Source organism: Eurytemora carolleeae, unplaced genomic scaffold (genome assembly GCF_000591075.1).
Source record: "Eurytemora carolleeae unplaced genomic scaffold, Eaff_2.0 scaffold501, whole genome shotgun sequence".
Lineage (NCBI taxonomy): Eukaryota > Metazoa > Arthropoda > Copepoda > Calanoida > Temoridae > Eurytemora > Eurytemora carolleeae.
In genome coordinates this window covers 84,830-91,227 of record NW_019396608.1, presented here as the reverse complement: position 1 = coordinate 91,227, position 6,398 = coordinate 84,830, and positions in this window count along the sequence as shown.

The window sequence follows — 6,398 nt, the reverse complement described above, 5'->3', positions numbered from 1 at the left end:
AAGAAAGTATGTGAAGGTATATGACTATACTGGAGAAAGTATGTGAAGGTACATATCTATACTAAAGAAAGTATGTGAAGGTATATGACTATACTGGAGAAAGTATGTGAAGGTATATATCTATACTAGAGAAAGTATGTGAAGGTATATATCTATACTGGAGAAAGTATGTGAAGGTACATATATATACTGGAGAAAGTATGTGAAGGTATATATATCTATACTGAAGAAAGTATGTGAAGGTTTATATATATATATATCTATCCTGGAGAAAGCATGTGAAGGTGTCGGATGAAAGACTAAGACTAAACTTCGGAGGTTTCGTACACCCTGAGTATATAATATATACACCTGGTCTCTCTTCATCCTCTTCCAACCTTTCTATCTATCTATCTACCTTTATATATCTATCAACCTCTGTTTATCTTTCTTTATATATCTATTAACCTCTATCTATCTGTCAACCTCTATTTATCTACCATACTGTTCTAATCTACCATCCTCTATCTATCTGCAACTATTTATCTATATACTATCCTCTATCTATCTACCATCGTCTATCTATAATCCTCTACCTATCTACCAACCTCTATCTATCATCCTCTACCTATCTACCAACCTCTATCTATCTACCTTTATCTCTATCTGCAATACTTTATCTAATACTATGCATGCTCTATCTATCTACCTTGCTCTATCTACCATCCTCTATCTATCTACCATCCTCTATCTATCTATCATCCTCTATCTATCTACCATCCTCTATCTATCTACCATCCTCTATCTAGCTACCATCCTTTATCTATCTACCATCCTCTATCTATATACCATCCTCTATCTATCTACCATCCTCTATCTATCTACCATTCTCTATCTATCTACCATTCTCTATCTATCTACCATTCTCTATCTATCTACCATATATATATATGATATACTCAAAAAATAAAATATATTTTTTGTAAAGATTTTTTCTCTTTTACTTCTAGTTTTTAAAATGGTTTCATTGGTAATCATGGTAAGATGACTAATAGTCAATTAAATTAATATAGATTTTAAGCATTTATTTTTTTTCTTAATATTGTTTTTTTAGAGGGTGCACACCAACCGTTGCACACCAACGGGTGCACACAAATAAATTTCGCCAAAAGTTCACCCCCCCCCCCTTGGCTAAACCTCCACTTCGCCCCTGGGCCAAGGAAAATCAAAAGTAAGAAAGAAAGTAAAAAGGAACAAACAAATAGGGACATATTTAGAGCACACAGAATTTTTTAATTTTCACTATTTGCGAGATTAAAATTAAGATTAAATTTTTTATTTTGATTTATGCAAAATATGCTTCTAAGCAAAAATACTAAAAGGTTTCATTTTATTTTGCTTTCAGTAAAACGGTAAGGGTTTGAATTTTATCTTTAAATAGTTAATAACTGATTTTAAAGTTGGATTGAAGGAAGGTTGATTGAAGGTTGAATGCACGGATTTTGGCATTTGATGATTTTGAATAATATATGTACCCTTGGAACACGAGGAGCTCAATCAATAAATCATTAAACATTCAATATTTCAGGATTTCAAGGTCTCAAGGATTCAGATTTTTATAAATAGATGTATCATCAACTCATGAAAGATAAGCTCTTTAAAGTTTATTTGAATCTTCATGACAGAAAAAAATTTTAAAAACTGAAAAAGGTCAACCCAGGATCAACCCAGACCGAAATATAATTTCAAAAATGTGGAACTAACAGCTATTTTATTACTCTGTAAGGTTTGAAGCATCATTAACATCAAAATTTTAATTTAAAGACAAAGTTCTAAAAGATAAACTTGTATGACAACTTTATTTGAATTTATTTGGGCTCAGTTTGGATGAAAGAGACCAAACTAAAAATTTCGGAATTTTATTTTATTTTAAGGAACCTTCTGTAGTCAGATCTTTCTGGATATTAGATATTCATTTATTCTGATCCTTTTCATTTCAAATATTCTTGGATTCATTTCTTCCTTGGTTCAGATCTTCCTGGGTTGGATCAGCTCTTGGATTCGAATCTTGGATTGAGATCTTCTTGGATTGAGATCTTCTTGGATTGAGATCTTCTGTGAAAGTCATTCTCCTCCTAATTGCTATAATGCATACAAATGTAATAGTTTTTTGTCTGTAACTTTTATGCGTATTTTTAGCAATAAAATATATCTTATCTTATCTTATCTTATTTTATTTTATCTTAGCTTATCTAATCTTATCTTCTTGGATTAAGATCTTCTTGGATTCAATATTCTTGGATTTATTCGAACATTTTTTTCAAGAATAGCATCATTTTATATTACAGGCGCGGGCAATTGAATTTTAATCTTGGGATTTCCAAAATTTTTCTTAATTTGTAATCTATAAGATGAAATCAAAATGTAATATCTAATATATCTATTAGTAAATTTTTTAAATTTTGCAAAAACCCTTGCATATTATGGAAAGGTCTTATAATAAGAATTATCTGTTTGGAATATCGTAATAATTCGAAATCCCTTTAATCTTTGAAATCCCAGCACAACCATGCTAATTGTGAACTAAGGCTTCTGCCTTAGAGCTAGTAACCTAATGGCTTATTTAATGATTTGGCAAAAACAAGTTTACAGTTGCAGCGAATCAAGAATGCAAGGTAACAGACAGTATAATTTCCGTACATTCGTATCTGAAGTCTCATTCTTTTTGGGTAACCCTGTATCTAATATCTTTAGGAATTGTAAAATTTACGGTTAGGCTAAATGTCGTCTTCAATATTATAATTTTCTGTAAAACATTTGAAATTCTCTGTATTATAATAAATTTCTAACATCTTTAAGTGGAACTAGAATCATTATCAGTCTTGCATTCTTACATCTCGGTATAAAAGCTTAAACCTTTCACTAAAATTTCGAAGGTCGTCGTCATATTTTTCGGGAACATTTGAACTTTACAAAAATTATTATACATGAATTACTTTCGAATTTTCAAATCAAAATTTAGTTTTTATATCGGTAAGAAAAGATATATTCAAATCTTATGGACAATAAAGAGACCTCATGGAATTTTCAAAATGTGGTCTACCATCTTAATTTCTTTCAGATTCATGAAAATATCCAGAAACTTGTCTAGGCATTTATTCATGAACACAATTACTCAAGTATTCCAGATTAATATTCTTGAGATTTTTAAAATGTGGTCTTTCATTTTTGTATCTTCAAAATTAACGGAGATATTTCAAAATTTTTACAAATTTCAATTTATTCAATTAATTAAAATTGTCTTAGTTTCTAATATCTTCGTTAATTTTCTAAATACACAGAAGGAAGACCACTTTATAAAAAGCTTGTCAGACGAGCCTCGTTTTTTACTTTCTTTGTCATGCATTAATTATCAGAAATCAAAGATGACTTTCATGTCGTCTCTTAGTTCCCATGTTAATTGGAACACCCTGTATCAAAATAATAAAAACGACTTTTTAAATTTTTTAAATTGTTAACAAGCTTTTTTCAAATTGTAAGCTTAAAGGTAATTTTAGAGAAGCTTTTTTAATTGAAAGCTTCTCTTTGTTTCCATGTTTTTGTGTATCCATGCTGTTTAAAAGCTTGATATTAATCAAAAATTGAAATTGAAATTCGTCTTCATTATATTGATATTATCGCCTACCACCGTAGTATAATAGATTTCAAAATAAAATTGAGCGAAAGATTTTTTTAACGAAATAAACTACCAATTTAATATCTAATACAGAACACATTTAGAACACATTCAACACATACAGAACACATTTAGAACACATTCAACACATACAGAACACATTTAGAACACATTCAACACATCAGAACACATTTAGAACATATTCAGCACATACAGAACACATTGAGAACATATTCAACACATACAGAACACATTTAGAACACATTCAACACATACAGAACACAATTAGAACATATTCAACACATTTAGAACATATTCAACACATACAGAACACATTTAGAACATATTCAGCACAATACAGAACACATTTAGAACATATTCAGCACATACAGAACAAATTTAGAACAAATTCAGCACATACAGAACACATTTAGAACATATTCAACACATTTAGAACATATTCAACACATACAGAACATATTTAGAACACATTCAACACATACAGAACACATTTAGGACATATTCAACACATACAGAACACATTTAGAACATATTCAGCACATACAGAACACATTTAGAACACATTCAACACATACAGAACACATTTAGAACACATTCAACACATACAGAACACATTTATCTTAGAACACATTCAGCACATACAGAACACATTTAGAACATATTCAACACATACAGAACACATTTAGAACATATTCAACACATACAGAACACATTGAGAACATATTCAACACATACAGAACACATTTAGAACACATTCAACACTTACAGAACACATTTATGATTTCTCTGCAATTCAAGGATAACATTTAATAAAAAAAATGGGATCTAAACTTTGAAATAATATTATTTTATGTTTTCTAAATATTTTTCTTCGGAAAATTTCATTTAAGTGTTTTTTAAACACAGTTAGTCAAATGTTCACATTTAAAAAAATATATTTTCCTATGTACTCTGAAAATTCAAATAAATTTGTTCAAAAATGCCATTGCCTTGAGGAGGGGGGGGGGGGTCTAATATCTAATTTTGTTTAAAATCTGTTGAAATTTGAGCTTGGCAAAGTAGTAATGTTTGAGCTGCGACCATTGTTATCGTATAATTGTGTATCCTGTGTTCTAGAGGAAACTTTATACTTGATTTTATTCTTAATATTCATTCATGTTCAGTCTAGTAGAATACTGTCAATAGAACAATATATAGAACATAATGCAAGTGTACTATATGCTTCGATAGTTCCACCCCCCCCCATCCCCCTCTTTTCTTATCTTCCTTCTTAACTTTCTTATGTCTGATATAAAGTTACTTTACGTTCACGTATTACGTGCTTACATTGTACAATAAAGTGTCAACAAATGAATTCTTTTTAAGAAATGGCACGCGCAATGAGCGCGGTAACTTTTTGCATTGCACTACATACTGTGTTACTTTACGTACACGAAATACTATGATAGAAAGTTATAAAATGAAATAAGATTTAATTATATCATGTTAATTAATTTCTTTTCAATCAGGGAACGCAGGTCCTTTGAAAAAAGCACATTTTCTGAGGTTTATGTAACTTAACTCAGTCAATTTTTGAAATTATTCAAAAATTTCTACGGATTTGATCTTTTTGAACAATTACGAAGAAAATGATAAAGAGAAGATAAATTAAAGATCTTTTTGGGGAATTTTTCGAACTCTAGCAGCGGTTTAAAAGATATTGAGCTAAAAATTTAGATTATAGTTCTCACGATCAGTTATCTTTGGACACCTTAATGTACAAAGTGTATAAACTCGAGTCAATTCATACATATTGTGCAAAACTTCAAAACAAACAATGCGAATGCATACTAGTTAAGATCATAAAATATAAGGATCACCTTTTAAATCTAAAAAAAATGCTTAAATTCAATAAAGAAACAAAATTTGTGCAGTCACTTGGGTTAAACTTTTCCATGCTTAATGCTGTATGTTGCCGGAACTTCTGTTAGAGTTAGTGCCGGTACAACAAATACTGTTTATGCATTAAGTCGTAACATATCGTGATGACACAACCGACCAACCTATTAATTAATTAATAGAGTGGTAAGCTTTACCTATTCGTTTTCTTTCTTTATGTTCTGAAATAATTGATTAAAGTATATTTCTACTTAGGGGACAAGTTTGTAGGTATAATCATTATCATTATCAAATATTATGTGTAGATATTTAATATTTTTATTTAGCAGGATTTTTTCCAAAGTATTGAGAAATCAGCTTCATGTTCACAGTTTTATGTTACCTACTGTAAATGTGAACTAAATAAAGTCTATGTGGCCCACTGTAAATGTGAACTAAATAAAGTTTATGTGACCCACTATAAATGTGAACTAAATAAAGTCTATGGCTGGCCTGGCAGTTAATGTTTGATCTTTGAAGGATTTTAAACCTATTGTGTTCTTCTAGTTCTTATCCTCAAGATTACTTAGAAGCACAAAGCAATATTTCAACCAATAGGAGACTAGGAATTCCAGGCCAACCAATCATATGCCTGGAAACCCTGAATAGAAATAGTACAATAGAGGTTATACTACNACCCAAACCAAACCAATCACCCGAAACCATACTAAACTATAATACCTAAACCCAAACCAAACCAATCACCAAAACCCAAACCAAAAACTCAAACCAATCACTCAATTCCAAACCAAACCAATCACCTAAACCCAAACCAAACAAATCACCCAAAACCAAACCAAACCAT